Below are 18,546 nucleotides of genomic sequence, written 5' to 3' on the forward strand. Positions count from 1 at the left end.
GACTAAAACGCGACATTTACCCCTACGGTACGTTATTTCATCACAGCCAATCATAGCCATACTCGGACGCTGTTAAAATGCGCCATCTAGTGGCCACAGAAATTAATGACATTTAACGATAACAAAAAAAAAAAAAAAAAAAAAAAACATCCATCCATCCATTTTCTTCTCCGCTTATCCTCACGAAGGTTGCGGGGAGTGCCGGAGCCTATCCCAGCAGTGGGCGGGAGGCAGGGTACACCCTGAACTGGTTGCCAGCCAATCGCAGGGCACGGAGAGACAAACAGGTGCACTCACAATCACCTCGGGGCAATTTAGGGTGTCCAATTCATGTTGCATGTTTTTGGAATGTGGGAGGAAACCGGAGTGCCTGGAGAAACCCACGCAGGCACGGGGAGAACATGCAAACTCCACACATGCGGGGCCGGGATTGAACCCGGGACCTCACAACTGTGAGGCCAACGCTTTACCAGCTGACCCACCGTGCCGCCCCGAAATGTAAATATCCAAATACAAATGTATGTCGGTAATTTTAATACAATACCTGACTTTGGAACATTCTACATGATATAAGTACAGTATTAATTTCTTGACTTTGGTAAAATGTTGTGCAAAATTGAGTTTGTCATTTTAGGAACGCCATATTGTTCATATATAACGGCATGCCATTAAGATGAGCACAGATTTCCACCAAAGCTGAATTAAAATCTTTGTATGTGTGTGTGTTTTTTAGGAGGGGGTAATAGCAGGCTACTTGGTTCATGAATGATGACAGGAGGTGCAATTATGATTCTGAGCAGTTGGATGGATAAATTAGCACCCCCTCACTTCAATAGTGAGGAAAGGAAATTAATGACTGCATCAGCATCTCAATCCATATTTCCCACCATATTTATTCCCTGGTTTAAAAAGTCAAAATGGGTGCAGTGAAAAGGCTTGAACGTGAAAAACAGATCGATATTGGCGGCCAAAGACTTTTGCACAGAGCACTGAGAATACACTGCTCAGAAAATGGATGGATGAAATATATACAGTGAAGAAAAGGACGAGTCATGCAATAATTGACTAAGCAACAGCTCCTACAGTGAAGAAAATTAGTATTTGAACACCCAGCTATATTGCAAGTTCTCCCACTTAGAAATCGTGGAGGGGTCTGAAATTTTCATCGTAGGTGCATGTCCACTGTGAGAGAGATAATCCTAAAAAGAAAAATCCAGAAATCACAATGTATGATTTTTTAAGTGATTTATTTGTGATACAGCTGCAAATAAGTATCTGAGTTCCATCCCAGAACACCATCCCTGGTGTGAAGCATGGGGGTGGTAGGATCATGCTTTGGGGGTGTTTTTCTGCAACATGGGACAGGACGACTGCACTGTATTAAGGAGAGAATGACCGCGGCCATGTATTGTGAGATTTTGGGGAACAACCTCTTTCCCTCAGTCAGAGCATTGAAGATGGGTCGTGGCTTGGCCTTTCAACATGACAATGACCCGAAGCGCACGGGCAGGAAAACCAAGGAGTGGCTCCGCAAGAAGCATGTCAAGGTTCTGCCGTGGCCTAGCCAGTCTCCAAACCTAAAACCCAGTAGAAAATCTTTTGGAGGGAGCTGAAATTCCCCGTTTTTCAGCGACAGCCCAGAAACCTGTCTGATCTAGAGAAGATCTGCGCGGAGGAGATGGCCAAAATCCCTCCTGCAGTGTGTGCAATCCTGGTGAACAACTACAGGAAACCTTTGACCTTTGTAGTTGCAAACAAAGGCTACTGTACCAAATATTAACAATGGCTTTCTCAGGTGTTCAAATATTTATTTGTATCACACAAATAAATCATTTAAAATAAAATTTAAAAAAAAAAAAATCATACATTGTGATTTCTGCATTTTTCTTTTTATCTTATCTCTCTCACAGTGGACGATGCACCTACGATGAAAATTTCAGACCCTTCTATGATTTCTAAGTGGAAGAACTTGCAATATAGCAGGGTGTTCAAATACTTATTTTCTTCACTGTATATAATGAAAGTGTACCTAATATTGTGGTCAGCTTTTCCTAATTTGAATCATGGGTGAGTCGGAGCCCATCCATGAGAGATGTGCTCCATTTTGTACTGGTCGCCACACAATCCCGGGGCGCGTATGCGAAAACAACCTCGACGGTTAAATTGATGTACCAAGAGACAAACAGTACATCGCTCTTGAGCGATATTAAAAATGTATGCAGCCATGTATGCTTCTATAATACATGACGTCCGCTGCTATTCCTGGGGCAAACCCAATCTGCATCGCTTGAGTTTATCCAGCGGGATTAATCCGAAAGGGTCATGGTGGATCCTTTGCGTAAGACTCTAGAGCAGAGTTTCAAAAAAAAAAAAAAAAAAGGAAATTAAAATGTGGTGTGCAAGACAAACAGAAGAGCAACCATTTTGATTTTATGCAACTTCAAGTTGTACATTTATGAAAATGACTCTGGTCGAGATACTAAATTCATCCCAAATCCATAAACCATATAAAGTGGAATTCTGGATTACATGCAGCAAAAATAATTATTTACTGCCTTTGAGGGCAGTGTGGACTGATATTTGAATTCACATAACATGATTCGTCATATTACATTACAGCATCTAAAAATGACGCCACAGTGGAAATGAGAATAAAAATTGTTTTTATGCCTGTGATCGGTATTGCTTGAGATGGATTTACATTCCATTTTCATGAATCGGAGACGTGTTCATTCCGCTAAAACCTCAATGTTTAAAGTTGAAGGTCCACGTGGCCTCACGAAACATGTCATATCCCAAGTATTTTTATGGTAAACCACGACGGAGGGGTTGTATTTGTTGTCGAAAAGGTCAATTTAATGCCACGCCACAGTCCGTTTACATCTCGGCAGGCCTTTTAAATCTGGGCTGTGATCGCCCTCAAGCTCTTCACCGTTTACGTCATTTGTAAATATGATAGCTTTTGTCCTGCGGTTTAAAAAAAAAAAAAAAAAAAAAAAATACACAAACGTGGGAATTGTCGGAACCCCGCTGTTCCAAAACAGTCCAATCGGAAACATAAAGACAGGCTGTCGCTGTCGGGGTCAGGCTGGAGCTCGCTTAGAGGAACACGTAATTTGGGTTTTGTTTTGTTTTGGTTTTTTGACAGTTGAGCGCGTTAACATAAAATAAGAAGTCAAGAATAGCTTTTAAGTAAAAAAAAAAAAAAAAATGTTCACTGCTTCTCTTCATGTACTGTAATTTGAAAGCCCTAAAAATAGCCAAACACAACAGTGAGTGTTAAAATAACATATTTCATGCCTCAAGACATTGTATTATCGTGCACTCTTAAATACTCAGGGCAAAGTTCACATCTATTTTCATCTCTGAACAGATGGAAAATGGGGAAAATTTAACCGGGAGAAGCCGCTAAATGTAGCTTTGTTACAAAATGAGCTCTTGAGAAGGAACATTTACAACAGTGAAAAGGAATTGATGCTACCTCAAAAATATTTTGCCCAATTAAAATGAAGTTGGGCATTATACGAAATGTATATAGAGTTCCTGCACGTGACGTCACCGTTTTCACGGCGCCATATTGCCGGTCAAAACGAGCTGCTCGACAGTGTGGGGGACATTGAACCGGAGCAGAATATACACAATGGCCGAGACTTGTTGTGCTGTTGGTTGTTACGACAGACGAGATATTCAAAGAGATCATTCTATGGAAAACCAGCTGAAAAGACCAGAAGAGATCGATTGATTTCGGCAATTCAACGTGATGGATGCTGCCCGACAAAAATACACACACGCCTGTGTAGCGATCGCTTAATTTCAGGTAGGAATTCTTCTTCTCAATTTCATATGACTAAAAAGTATTTACAATGCCAAGATGCCTCATTTGAGAAGAATGCGTTTAAAAAAAAAAAAAAAAGGTTGGGAGTTGTCTCCAACGAACACAGAAGCGTGTTGTGGCTACACCTTAAACTACGGTGAACCTCTCCCCGACATTTTTATTTTTTTTATATGCATTGTTCTCAAATGAGTCCAATGCACATTTAAAAAAAAGAAAAGAAACAGTCGGTCACAGTGATGTCTACGTAGGTTAACGTGTGGCTGCAACACGCTTCCGTGTACGGGGGCTGAAGCCTTATCCCAGCGGTTTGTTTTCTTTTTTTAAATGCGCATTGGACTCATTTGAGAACAATGCATATTTAAAAAAAAAAAAAAAAAAAAAAAAAAAACGTCTGTCACGGAGAAGTTTACCAAAGTTTAACGTGTGGCCACAACACGCTTCGTGTACGGAGGAGCCAACTCGCTGTGCCCCCCAACCCATAATCATGGTTAATGAATCCAAGTTTATGTAAGACCAGGGGTCATTTATTTAAATACTAGTATTTTTATTGAAAAAAAAAAAATCTGAATAGCTCCATCACTATTTATTGATTTATTCTTAATTGAGAACAGATCTAGCAACGAAGTGTTTGTATGCGCCCAGACATTTCTATGCTTTCAAACTCTTCTGTGTAAATCTCGACAACTTACTCACCAGATAAGTGTAGATCCAGCTGTCCAAGACAAGCGGAACCGGGTTAACAGTCCAATTCCTTATCGGCAAAAATATAAATTACAGCATTAAATATGGGTCCTCTATGCCAAGTGTCTCTCATTTTTCCTCATACCTTCATTCATTATCACCTTCTAAATGTTTAACTGTATCGGACAAAACTCTGGGCGTCGTACTTTAAGACATAGTTTTGTGCCGTCTCAACCGACTTAGCATTGAAAAATGCTTTGCTAGACCGTCAATATGGCCCGTCACGTGACTTCGGTGACGTACAGGTAGGTGGACGAGCTCTATAAAACATTGCATTGTCTTTCTGAAATCAGAAGGGATGTCCAAGAAAGACATTGCTTGGATGGCAGCATACAGTATATGAACCTTTCAGCATTAGCAGTGCCTACACAGATGTGCAAGTTAGCCATTTTATAGTGCCGTTCCCCAGAAGGGATCGAAGGTCACGGGCATTCAATGATGGTTTAAGGCCTTGCCGCTCATGTGCAAAGATTTCCCCAGCTTTTCTGAAACTGTTGATGATATTATGAACCACAGATGATAAATCTCTTGTAATCTTATGTTGAGAAACGTTAAACTGTTGGACTTTTTTTTGCTCACGCAGTTGTTGACAAAGTGGGAACCCTCACCAAAATCCTTATGAATGCTGCTCCTTTTATCAACAATAATGACGCCACCTGTTTCCAATGACCCCGTTCACCTATGGAATGTTCCAAAAACGTTTTTCGTTCTTTAAGGTTCTTCAACCTTCCCAGTCTATGCCATTGCCCCCCCCCCTCCTGTCTTATTTTGGGGGAACGTCTTGAGCCAAAAAAAAAAGTACATCAGGTTGAACATTAAATATCATCTTTGTATTCAATTGATACAATCTGAAAAGGCCTTGTCTGTGATTGATTGGGTCAGTTATGTAATTTCATTATTTTAGAGCAAAAAAAAAAACAACTTTGATTTGGATAAAATTTTGGACAAACAATGAAATTCTGTTCAACAGTGATTAAATTGACCCAACAAGTTATGAATTAAAAAAAAATGAATCGTCAAATGAAAATATATATTCTCAGTGTATAATTAAAAGATGCTCATCCAGTATATTACCTTGGTTATTCCCACAAAACAGTTGTGCAGTTATTGGGGCCAATGACAAACCCAGACAGCAGGGGTCGCTATCCTTTCACCACTGTATGAACCAAGTTGTCCTTGAATGGAGACAGACGACCTCCCCAATCATTGAAATTTTAGGAGTAGTTTTCCCCCCTAAACGGACCATAAAAACATACAATCAAGTTTATGTTTAATTTTTGTGTTTGGAACCAAAGACAGCATTAGGGAACTAGTTTAATGCCATTTGCCAATAGAGATGCATTATTGGGAACTCACCATGAGCTGATTTAAATCTATTTTTCTTTTTTTTTTTTTTTTTTTTAAAAAATGGTACGAAGTTGCCTGACTGATGAGACCACCAAAGAAAGAAGCTCTTTCCACACCTTGATGTTTACCTCTGCCGTCAGTTTGTTTCCACAATCCTGGCGAAAGAAGGACCCAGCTGCTTGCGGTCAAGGAAGCGGGGGCCAAGGGGGGGCCTGGGCCCGCATTCCCACCTCAACGCCTCCCTCAGGGATGGGGTCCCGTCCAAGGGAAGCGTGTCTGCACATCCTGCAAACACGCGGCCATCAAAACATGGCGTTGTTATGAATATGCAAGGGACGCAAGTTCAGTATTGCGACACACCCAGAAAGAGACAGACAATATTCAGCTACACCAGCAAAATTCTGTCCGCGACTGTTTTGCTTATACCGTAATTTCTGGCCTGTAAGCTGCAACTCCCCCCCCCCCCCACACGCTTTCAACCCTGCGTTTTATGCGGTGATGCGGCTAATTTGTGCATTTCCCCCCCCCCCAACAGCCGCAAGGGGGACTCGAGCGGAAAAGGTAAGAGCAAGACCCGTGGAATATAGGTGCCGAGGAAGTGACTTTTACCGGTATGTTTTTTTTTTTTTTTTTTTTTTGTTTTTTTTTAAATCGGCCCTGTTAGCGCTGAGTTTGCGTTAGCGCTGTGCTAGCGTGTTGCTGCATCTCAGTGATCTAGGTAGGATTTTTTTTTATTTTTTAACCGGCCCTGTTAGCGCCGCATTAGCGCCACGGTACAGTGTTGTTGCTGAGTGACTGCCGCGTCTCAGTGATTTAGGTATGTTTTTTTACATTTTTCAACCAGCCCTGTTAGCGCTCTGCTACCGTTTTACTACTGTGAAGCCGCCGCGGCTGTTTTTTTTTTTTTTTTTTTTTTTTTTTAATGGCATGTTTTTTTTTTGTTTTTTTTAAACCAGCCCTGTTCGTGCTACTGTGTTGTTGCTATGTTAAGCTAAGCTAAGGTATTAAAACTTTGAAAACTGTGTACAGTCTTATAAATAAAATAAATATCTCGTGTTTCAATGTGGGCATTTGCGGCTTTTACAGGGCCAAATCTGGCCCGCCGCATGATTTTATGTGGCCTGTGAAGGAAAATGAGAATCAAGTTCCATGATTTGAATATAAATTTGTACTAAAGTTTCAAATCGTTTCAGTTTCAAATGCGGCTTCTGTTTGGACCAAATGGTATTTCCTTTACAAATGTACTGGGTGAGGCTTATAACCGGAAATTACGGTCGTAACAGTCCATTTGAATTTACTATTCAAATCTGAGTTTACTGGGGGTCAATTGCGTTCGCTTTCCTTATTTATCTTTAACTTATAAACAAAAGTTCAGAGGGACCAGGCGTTGAAACTAAAACTTCAAGCCGTGCCATGCATGACAAGTCCCAAACAATAGGTACCGTAACCTCGCGGTGGGGGCGGTGAGGTGGGGTAGTGCAACAGCAGGAGATTTTGAAGAGATAAAACTCGAGTTCAGTTCAAAGCTTCCACCTCCCTCACCCCCATACACATTTCAAAACCGGTATTTCTGTACTTTTCATTTTATTAAACATATTTGCTTAAATGTAAATGGGTCGCTGTGAGCTACACACCCATGTCCAATGCTGCGAATATAGCGAACTAATTTATATAGATGATGCCAAATCATGCTTCCAACGTCTGCTTTTTTTCTCCCTTCACCGTCCACACACAATGAGTCGCCCGTGAACAATAAATTGTCCTCAGGTCATTGTTTTACATTCTAACCAACGTCAGAGTGGTTGCTACGCGCTTTCACCAACGCAAATGCTTTGAAATGCTAATTGAACGACCCATAAAAATCGACCTGTAAACATCATTTTTGACCCCGATAATTTCACATTCAAAACCACATATGCACACAATTCCGTGTTAAGAACACAGATAGTCAAATGTCAATAGTCTTCCCCCCCAAAGTATTGTCGTATTTTCATTTGGCAGACTATGGTTTAAAACAATATTTTGTGGCAAAAAGAGGCGCTCGCCCTCGTCTTTCTGTTTTGTATGATTTTCAGGTGGTCCGTCGATGTGCACAGATCATTGATTTAAATGTGTTGATGTGTCCTCCGACCACCCCCGCTGCCTCCAGTCCGACTGTTTGAACAGCTGTGCTTTCTTTATCGCTGCCGGGACCCACCGCTGGTCGAGCTGGCAGGAGGGGTAAAAGGGAGGGGGCGAGAGCGAGCGCGCGAAGGGTGGGGGCTCCCTGCATTTCAGAGACTCTCAGCAGGTAAAGGAGGCTCCCGCTGTGGCGTGACTACCGCCTTGTTTACCAGAACTCAGCTGTTGTGGAGGCAGAGACACACAAGCGTTGCTGTGTTTGAGAAGTGCTCCAAGAACACGCACGACAACTTACACAGCACACGCTGGGGGGTTGGTACAGTAGCAAGGAATATTTGACATACACATTTCACACAAAGAAATTCCATAGACGCTGGATAGAGATTACCCACAGTTTCAAAACATTTGTCAGAAAAAAACGGTTTTTATGTCACAAAAGCCTGCCATTTGAACAGGGGTGTGTAGACTTTTTATATCCACAGTGCTTGGCTAATTTTTTGTTTCTCAAAGTAATAATATATTAATTATATTAAGTCACCTCTTTAATTTTCTTCCCTTCATTTTGTGCTTCCAGTTTGCCGGGGGTCAAGCTTGAGAACAGTTTGGTAATCTGCGCAGAAACGCGGGTATTACATTTCACTTTCAGCGCCATTAATGTAACGATATGATATGTCGACAGGTCCCAAATACCGGAATTTCCGACCTATAAACCGCGATTCCCCCCCCCCCCCACGCTTTCAACCCTGCGGTTTATGCGGTGCAATTTTTCTAACAGCTGCAAGGGGGCACTCGAGCGGAAAAGGTAAGCGTGAGACCGTTGGAATATATGTGTCGAGCAAGTGATTTTTACCGGTATGTTTTTTTTTTTTTTTTTTTTTAAACCGGGCCTGTTAGCACCGCGCTAGCAAGTTGCTACCACGTCTCAGAGATTTTTACCGATATTTTTTTTTTTTTTAACCGGCCCCGTTAGCGCCGCGCTGGTTTATTTTTTGCTGTGTTACTAAGGGATCAAAGAGATTTAGTTTTTTTTTTTTTTTTAACTGTCTCTGTTAGTGCTATGCTAGCATTTTGCTAATGTGTAGCTGCCGCAGCTGTTTTTTTTTTTTTTAATTTAGAATTTAGTTATATTTTTTTTATTAAAGATGATTGCCTTCATCAAAATGGAAACGTTTTGTATGCTTACAGGAGAACAAGCAAATACTGCCAACTAATACTGTAATAAATGATGTGAATTTTCCCATTGTTATAATCAATGTATTAAAATGAATCATTGACAAAAATATTAAATGTGCCACATGTATTATGTTTACATTTGTAACAAGACAAGAAAACTGTATGATCAAGTAGGCTAAAGCACAGGTGTCCAACTCAAGGCCCGGCGAACAGATCTGGCCCACCGCTTGATTTTATGTGGCCCCCGAAGGAAAATAAGAATCAACTTCAATGATTTTTAAAAAAAAAAAAATCTGTACTAAAGTTACAAATCGTCATATCATAAATGATAGCATTGAGATATTTCAAGCAATATTCTGTGGCCAAACAACAGCAATAGTTCAAAAACCCATTACCCTTGATTTGTGATTACAAAACTGGCTCATAAATTTAATCTGTAAATGTGATGAGGTGAAAGATTTTCATAGTTTCACATAACAGCTCTCTGCGAGTAACTAACAACAATGCGGCCCGCGACAAAAATGAGTTCTACACCCCTGGTCTAAAGAATTTTTTTGAATTTTAATTGATGCCTGATCTTTGCATGTCACAGACGTCATCCTTTAAAATATGAAAATGGGATTTGAGTGTGACCATATGAGAATGGTGGAAAATTTGGGCATTTTCAGCGTACTCGAACGCTTTGTTCTGAACTCTCAGGGAGTCTCGAGACCTTCTGTTCTTATTTTGAACTCTGCGATGGAGTCAGCCTCTTGAGAAAAGATGAGGCGCACGCAGCTGCTCTTTTAGATGATTCATTAATGGTTTTTAAAAATGAACAGAAAACGTGTTCATTCGGCTACCCTTTTTACAACGAATTATCAACTCCAATGTGGTTTCGGGTTTAAGCGGAGAACCACGCAGACGGTCAACCACCGGGAGAACGTTGTGGGGTAAATTAAGGCGGAGTGCAAAAGGTTGATTTGGAAGTGAAATTGGATATTGAATGGACTCGTCGGGCTTTCTTCTGAGCGTTCGGTGCTGTTATGAATAAACAAAAAGCACAAGCGCTCCGAAACAAACAAACAAATTGAGGGCGATTGGCTTACAAAATGAGCTGCAATTCTAGCTCAGGGTGAAACGATAATTAGAATCGATACTAACCTCGGGCTAATGTCCTATATTGTCTGGATGCATGTGCGCTGCAAATTCTAGACCCTTTTCCCCCTCACTTTGGAGAAGTCATATTGTTATCAGTAATGATTTTGCAATTTAGAGCTAGATTTTCCTTCACACCGGAGTCAAGAGCAAAACAGCAAAGTCGAGTAAACACAGCGTTTGAGTCAATGAGAGCGTGCATCTGTGTTGACACCGTCCTGAAATTATGGGGTGAAAAGTCATATATGTTGACAAATTACGGCCATCAGTCTCTTGGTCAGCACACTCTGTGCCCAAGTCAGTCGTCCCGTTAATTATGGGATGCAGACGTCCTGCGAGAGTCCCACACACTGCTTCGTTTATGACCCATTCGCACAGCAGACATTTTGTTTCTGACTCAGGGACGCGTAATTGGCAGCGGGCGCACAATGCGCACCTTAACACGGGCCACTTTGGAGCCTCTCAGCTCCCTGTCAAGAAAAAAAAAAATGCAACCCCACACAGGCTTAAGACCTGACAACAGCGACAGTGTTCCCTCTCTCGCGGGTCAAACGCGACTGTGTTGTGCTGAGGAGGGGGCGTTTCGGTAAACGCGGTTCATATTTGCAACGTATGCAAAAATCCTTGACACTCTTTTGAATAATCATCATAAAATATGAAAAGCGAACTCGACTAATGCATTTACGTGCACGCAAGTTGGTTTCGTGAATCTTTCATCAGCTCGGATTCAGACCAGAACAAAGAGATCAGGGGATATCACGATTTAAAATTTGTTATTTCATTTTAATTATTTTTAAAAATTTTAAATTTCTGCTCATTTACATTTTTACATATTTCTTGCACTGTTCGCTGTTTTAATTGTACTTTTATTATTTTAGCAACATTAAAATTGCAACACATGCAAAAATTCTCACTCTTTTGAATAATCATAAAATATGAAAAGCGAACTCGACTAATGAGTTTACACGCATTCAAGTTGGTTTTGTGGATCGTTCATCAGCTCGGATTCTGATCGGAACAAAGAGGTCAGCGCATATCAGGATTTTACATTTAAATTTAATTTAAATGTCAACTTCAATTTTAATGTATTTTTTAAATTTCTGCTTATTTCCATTTTTACATGATATTTCTTGCACTGTTCGCTGTTTTAATTGTATTTTTATTATTTTAGCAAAATTTGATTTACTTTATATCAGTCACGCATCAGCCATTGCTCATTAATAATTGCCTGGAAAAAAAAAAAAAAAAAAAAATAAAAAAAAAATGCAACCCCACACAGGCTTAAGACCTGACAACAGCGACAGTGTTCCCTCTCTCGCGGGTCAAACGCGACTGTGTTGTGCTGAGGAGGGGGCGTTTCGGTAAACGCGGTTCATATTTGCAACGTATGCAAAAATCCTTGACACTCTTTTGAATAATCATCATAAAATATGAAAAGCGAACTCGACTAATGCATTTACGTGCACGCAAGTTGGTTTCGTGAATCTTTCATCAGCTCGGATTCAGACCAGAACAAAGAGATCAGGGGATATCACGATTTAAAATTTGTTATTTCATTTTAATTATTTTTAAAAATTTTAAATTTCTGCTCATTTACATTTTTACATATTTCTTGCACTGTTCGCTGTTTTAATTGTACTTTTATTATTTTAGCAACATTAAAATTGCAACACATGCAAAAATTCTCACTCTTTTGAATAATCATAAAATATGAAAAGCGAACTCGACTAATGAGTTTACACGCATTCAAGTTGGTTTTGTGGATCGTTCATCAGCTCGGATTCTGATCGGAACAAAGAGGTCAGCGCATATCAGGATTTTACATTTAAATTTAATTTAAATGTCAACTTCAATTTTAATGTATTTTTTAAATTTCTGCTTATTTCCATTTTTACATGATATTTCTTGCACTGTTCGCTGTTTTAATTGTATTTTTATTATTTTAGCAAAATTTGATTTACTTTATATCAGTCACGCATCAGCCATTGCTCATTAATAATTGCCTGGAAAAAAAAAAAAAAAAAAAAAAAGTCTGCTTCAATGTGTGACTCCCCCAATATTTTCTGAGCAGTTAGTGAGGTTTATATTAGCCAGAAAACGCATACATACCTTCCCTGACACTCCACCCCTATACTGTATGTTTGTACTGGCAGCCACCTGGAGCAAGGCATGCTGGGTAGGCATTTTTTGCGCACCGTTTCGATTCAGAGTATAATTTCTGGCAGTGGTCCACACACAGCATGAGCCGCCGCCGACATCTGTATGTGTGCGCTTCACACAGATCGCGAAGACTCTGGCACACTCCAGTCTGCATATCATACAAACTATCAGGTGGTTTGGAGGTGCGCTAAGGGGTGTACGGGAGGCTTCTTTCGCAGCCAGAAAAACATGCGTCAAGCAGGCGCCGCTGTGCCCAAATAAATCTGCCAGAGGATAGCGTATGTGATTCCGCTAAAGAGAGGAATGTGAGAGCTGGCGAGCGTCGTATGTATGGAAATAAATATGTGCCAGCAGGATTTGAATTTGAAATGTAAAGTGTAAAATCAAATTTTCAAGAGTTGTATTTCAGTGTAACTTTTCAATGTTAATTCAACCGGCTACAATTCGCTGTCTGAAATTCACCGTCTGTGCCACCAGGCAGGGTTACTTTAGTTCAGAACCAAACAGCCAGCCTATCCAGTTACGCTTTCTTAGTATGTGACGTCACGTGACTAAGAAATTGAATAAGTTGCCAACAGAGATGAAGTCAGCCCCAAGTGTGAATGTTTTTATATCCAGGTTCTTCTCCCCCCCCCTCATGCTTTTTAGAATATATTCCACTTTTTGATCATATTACTTGCACTCTATGCAGTTTGAATTGTCATTTTTTTTAATATTTTGTTTGTCATTTCTATAGTTTTTATGCCGTTTTAAAATGTTTTATCACTTTGTTTTCAAATGCCTTTAATCATGAAAGCACATCGAGTTACCTCGTATGAAATGCGCTATGCAAATTAATTTGCTTTGCTTTAAGAACCCGTAACTGTGATTGGCTGGGTGTTCGGTTCTGACCTGAAGTAACCCTGCCTGGTGGCACAGACGACAGCGAATTGACCCCTCCGTACAGGGCACTTAACCACGCCTCCTGAAGTGACGTCACGCCACGTGCGCTGACGTCAGACAAACAATTGGCAAAAATATCGGGGCAGCAATAAAAAAAAAAAAGAGCGAAACTGTCTGATTTACCTGCTGATTTCTCACTCGCATTCTTAGCTAACAGTGAAATATCGTTGAAGAGCAAACAGCAGGGCTTCAAGTATTTCAATGCATATCGACGGAGAAACCATTGATATTAGCGCGAGATCTTTCCGGAGTCAGAGGAAGACCGAGAAGCCACATAATATAATATATTATAACCCAAAGACGAATTCGTCATTGACCGTTTCCTATTTTCGTGTTACATATCACACTCGTGTGCAGAATCTGGATATGTATCTGTATAGCCGTTTGTGAACCGCCGTATGAAGGAAAAGAAGGCGAGGATTGATTTACGAGTTGTTTCTCTCGTTTGCTTTGTGTAACGTCACGCGCTCCCCTCAATAATTATTCTTGAATTAGTTTCGAACCTACGCAAGTCCCGACCGAGTACGACAATCACTACTTTAGTGTCCTCAAACATCCTTCCTTCAGTCTTGGTGTACGTCAAAGGCTTTTAGGACTGAGAGTCCGGTTTAGCTTAGCGAATTAGCCCCGAACAATGGGACACGTTTGTGCAGTCAGATCATCGCAAAATATTGCTAAACACAGATCAAGTGTGACAATCATTCACACGCAGCTATATTATGCAAGCAAAGAACTGCTAATTCATTTATATGAGGCATGTATTGAAAATCAAATATAGGACTTACCTTCGTGCAAACATATCTGTTCCGGTTGATGGATTCAGTTGATGATGCGGTCTTACACAAAGTTTGATCCATCAAAGACATTTTTCGTACTGGGTCTTCGGTTTTGGAAATGGTACGAATTGAACTCCACCAACTACCCTTTCAGGATACCTGTCGTCATAGTCCGTGACGACACCTCTTAACCATATCTATTGTTAAAGAACCCAAATACGCGATAAAACGCCAACAGAATCTATACTGGACCATCCAGCCAGCGTTGTCTGAGATTATGCAGATCTCTGGCCTCTGATTGGTCAGTGACGCGGATTGCGCAACATCCACGGGTCAATTGTAGCCGGTTGAATTTCAGACAGCGAATTGTGGCGATTACCGTTTTCTGTGGCATTTCAAATTGAAATCCTGGTGGCACTTATTTAATTCCATACGCATGTTGCATTGAAGGTTATTAAATCAAGAGTGTTGCTAGCGTGGAAAGGTAGTTTGACCTGAAAGAGGGTAAATATTTTCAAGCAATACCTCAGTCAGAACTTGTACAACACTAACATCCAATTCACATAACAACTGCACAACTCACTAGTGTACCACCTGTAATAGTATTGTATAATTCTTATAAAAATGAGAGGAGGAAGGAACACTTTTAATTAATTCAGTACGTATTGTAGCAATAGTTTCAAGATCAGATTTTATGTTAAGGTGCCTGACTGTAACTGGACTGGAAAGAGGCCGAAGAGCTTGCCGTGTATCTACGTGATGAAGGCTTGAGAGAATCACTAGTTGTTGGCGACATTAACAATTCATTTTCTCCGTAAAGAAATTATTGATCGAACATAGGCTCTCTTCGTGTTTGTCATTTAGGCAGATGCTGCAGTATATCGTCTCCATTTTTCGATGTTCCAGGAGGGCATCTGGTGAATTCAGTCTCTGCCGACGTGAGGATTTAGGCTGTTCATTGCTAGCGATAGCTCATAGCTTTTCAAAAGGGCGTTCATGGTGCTTTTGAGGACAGACCTTTACATTTTTCAAATAAGCATGGTACTCTCCTCATTTTTCGCAAAATCTTATCACATGCCTGAGGCACCGCTGCTAGTTTATTGCTCCAAACCACCACCTGTTAATTTCAGCAACACACGTCTGTGTGGTTAATCCCAAAACACGTGATTGCGGATTAATTGACTTCAAGTTATTATCATCATCGCTGTGGATTGGTTCAATCAACATGTCGATTCATCGACGATTTAGTTCTACCCCTTGTGGTAATTACCGTGTAACAAGTCGCAGTTGCTTGGAGTTTCATATATTGTACAACTTTGTCTGTTTTCTGTACTGTTGTGTGTTTTATGGTTTCAAATTAAAGGGCAAGTGTCATCCCTATAAACATTCAAAAATTGATTTGGTAATGAAAGATACAAAAAAAATAAATATGAGGGGAGAGCGCATCATCCATGCGTAAAGTTGTGGAAGTCTCACTCGACATTCAAGTGGTAGCCATATCGGCTACATCTTCTGTCCGTGACGTCACACTGGGACATTAACCCTAACCCACGTCCTACCCCAACGATTATTTTTTTTAATAGCTGTCTTTTGGAACCCACGGAGCTCTCGTCCTTTGCATCTGTGCAATCCATTTTTCACGACGAACCGGGTCTTTTTGAAAAATATGAAGAAAGAATCCATCCTCCTGAGTCTTCGAGCAATATCCAGCAATACAACGAGCCAGCATTTTGGCGAACACGAAGGAACAAAGAGCTCCCTTCCCGCAGGTAAAACTAATAGAAATATACGAGCCCGCATGAGCTCGCTACTGCCCTGTACGTCACTTCCGGTTTGTCGATAGCAAATCCCTCGAGAGGATTTTCATGGCGGGAGTTACAAAAAGCCATTTCGTCAAAATCATGTTTTGTGGTGAAAAAAAAAACGCATGGGTCCATACCGGCTGCAATTTTTTTTTTTCATTAATACCATAATAAAAATCATGCATTTCATGACTTTAAATACTTCACTTAGGGATTATGATCCCTGAAGGATAAATTAAATTTATACTCTGTTGTACGTTCAACAATATTTTTGAAAATGGCTTAATGCCCTCAAGTAAGATGAAAATTTTTGTAAATGGAGGGTAAACTTAAGTGTGTCATTGAAAACAACTGACCCATCTTGCATATCACAGCATTTTCCGATTAATGCGGACTGTTTTGACTTTGGAATAAAATAAAAATACTCGGTGTACACCCATTTATTGTACCCCTATTTCTGGTTGTGGGATTTAAAGTCGTAAAAGGAAAAAAAAAAGTTTGTATTACTTGAAAGTGGCTGCTTTCTCTCTGATGTTCCTCAAATGGAAGGTGGAGTCAGAGGAGGCGGCCATGAGGAAGCAATCCATGTGAATGCTCTCCAAAAATCCTGCAAAAGTCCACAGGGATCTAATCAATCACTACAAACAGGCAAAAAAAGACTCCAGCATGCCATTCCTGGCCCAGATTCCTGCCGGGATGATGTTGTCTGTTTGTTTTATTTCCCTGCGGAGAGAGGTTAGCTCAGTGAAATGCTTAAAGAATGTATAATTCCCCCCATAACTTGGCACAAATGTCAAGATGATAATTAATGCAAAATGTAATTAACCGAAGTTTTCCTTTCAGAAAGGTTGTGCATGTCATCGAATTAAAAAAAAAAAAAAAGCATAACAGAAGAAAATAATTGACAGTGCAGTCAATACTTTGTTTCAAACCCCGGCAGCACAATCCAAATGTATTGATAAATTTACAAATAACTGGAGCATGAGGAAAATTCTGCAAGGTGTGTATTTCACTTCCCATTTGTCCTTCCCCTCCGTTATTTTTTTTAATTTTTTTTTCTTTTTAATACAAATGAGTTTGGCCCACCAGTTTCACACGTCTAAGCAGCCGTTAGCAAAGCAATAAACCATTCACAAGCTCCCCCCCTTCCACCATAAAAGGCCATCTTATCATCAATCACCTGCTTTGTAGAACCCAAAAAGGACATCATGCGTAATAAACGGGTCAGTCCACAGAGGTGTCAAAGGGACTTGTTGAGAATGTAGATTGGAAAGTCACAATATCCAACAATGATGTGTAAATCCATTACAGTGAATTTGACTTAATTTGATAATTACATACATCATCCCAACCCCCCGCCCCCACCTTGAATCAACTCAGACCCCACCTTTAAAATTAAGACAGAACCCAATCAATAGCAACTAAATTCAAGTCCTCATCAGTTGCCATCATTGTTTGTCACTAACGTCAAGAGACTCACGGTGGTTGCGTCCTCCCCAAGTGAAGAGGAAATACCCGCAAAAGAGTGAATATTTGACCTCGGTTAACACCAAACTGTCGGGACACTTTGCCCGGCAGAGGAACTTCGCATCTGTCCCTGCTCGCATGTTCTTATGAAGGGGCCTTTTAATGTGGAAATTCAACAGAGCACATGCCGTTTTTAAATTGTAAATGTATCTTTTCAAGCACTGAATGTCAATTAAGGCTTCTGTTAGGGACTTTCTCTCTCTCTCTCTCTCTATAATAAGGTTGGGCGAGATTTATTAGGTTTATTAATGAAAATAAACTATTTCTAGTTAATATACATGGAGATTGCTTAAATAGTCTAATTTAAAGGTTCAGTGTCGTGAAAGTAATGAATTTCATACGTTATTAATGAAAAACCGGCAGCCGGAATGGACCCATCTGTTTTTTCCCCACAAAATATGATTTTGACGTATATGGGTTTTTGTAACGCTCGCCATGAAAATCGTCTCGAGGAGCAGGAAGTGACATAAAGGGCAGTAGCGCGCTCAAGCGGGCTTGTTTCTATTAGCTTTACCTGCAGGACGATAGCTCGTTGTTCCTTCGTGTTAGCCAAAATGCCGGCTCGCTGCATTGCTGGATATTGCTCGAACACTTGGGAGGATGGAGTCACGCTTCACACTTCTCCAAAAGACCCGGTTCATCGTGAAAAATGGATTGCACAGGTGCAAAGGACAACAGAATCACAGTTTCAAATGACAGACAGGGGTCTATACAGCTACTAACAAAAATTATAGTGGGGGGGGGAACGACCTAATCCGTCTCTCAAAACGTAACAAAAGATCCGCGTACGTATGACAGGGGTGCCAAATGTGTCGATGTGCGCGTCGGACGGCTTCTGTGTCGGGCTCGCTGGCGAAGGCTTCCGCATCATGCAAATGAACACAGCTTTGGGCGGGCTAGCTCCTACATACTGTCTGGGAGTCTGTTAGAAGTAATCCGCATATCTAAATATGGCTCGAAACGATAGGGTAATATTGCCCCGGAC

General features: G+C 40.6%; 1 long non-coding RNA gene across 2 annotated transcripts in view; it reads right to left on the reverse strand.

Annotated features, from left to right (window-relative positions):
* Positions 1–5,440: 5,440 nt before the first annotated feature.
* LOC133493770 (uncharacterized) overlaps positions 5,441–18,546 on the reverse strand; it is a 46,216-nt gene continuing 33,110 nt past the window's right edge. Inside the window, exons 2-4 of one of the 2 annotated variants that reach the window (XR_009793149.1) lie at positions 16,542–16,641; positions 6,052–6,208; positions 5,441–5,809 (exon numbers count right to left, since the gene is read on the reverse strand). This is a non-coding gene — a long non-coding RNA (uncharacterized LOC133493770). Of the gene's footprint in view, positions 5,810–6,039; positions 6,209–16,541; positions 16,642–18,546 lie in introns of both variants that reach the window. The other variant, XR_009793148.1, reaches the window with a different exon arrangement.

This window comes from Syngnathoides biaculeatus, chromosome 20, assembly GCF_019802595.1.
Source record: "Syngnathoides biaculeatus isolate LvHL_M chromosome 20, ASM1980259v1, whole genome shotgun sequence".
NCBI lineage: Eukaryota > Metazoa > Chordata > Actinopteri > Syngnathiformes > Syngnathidae > Syngnathoides > Syngnathoides biaculeatus.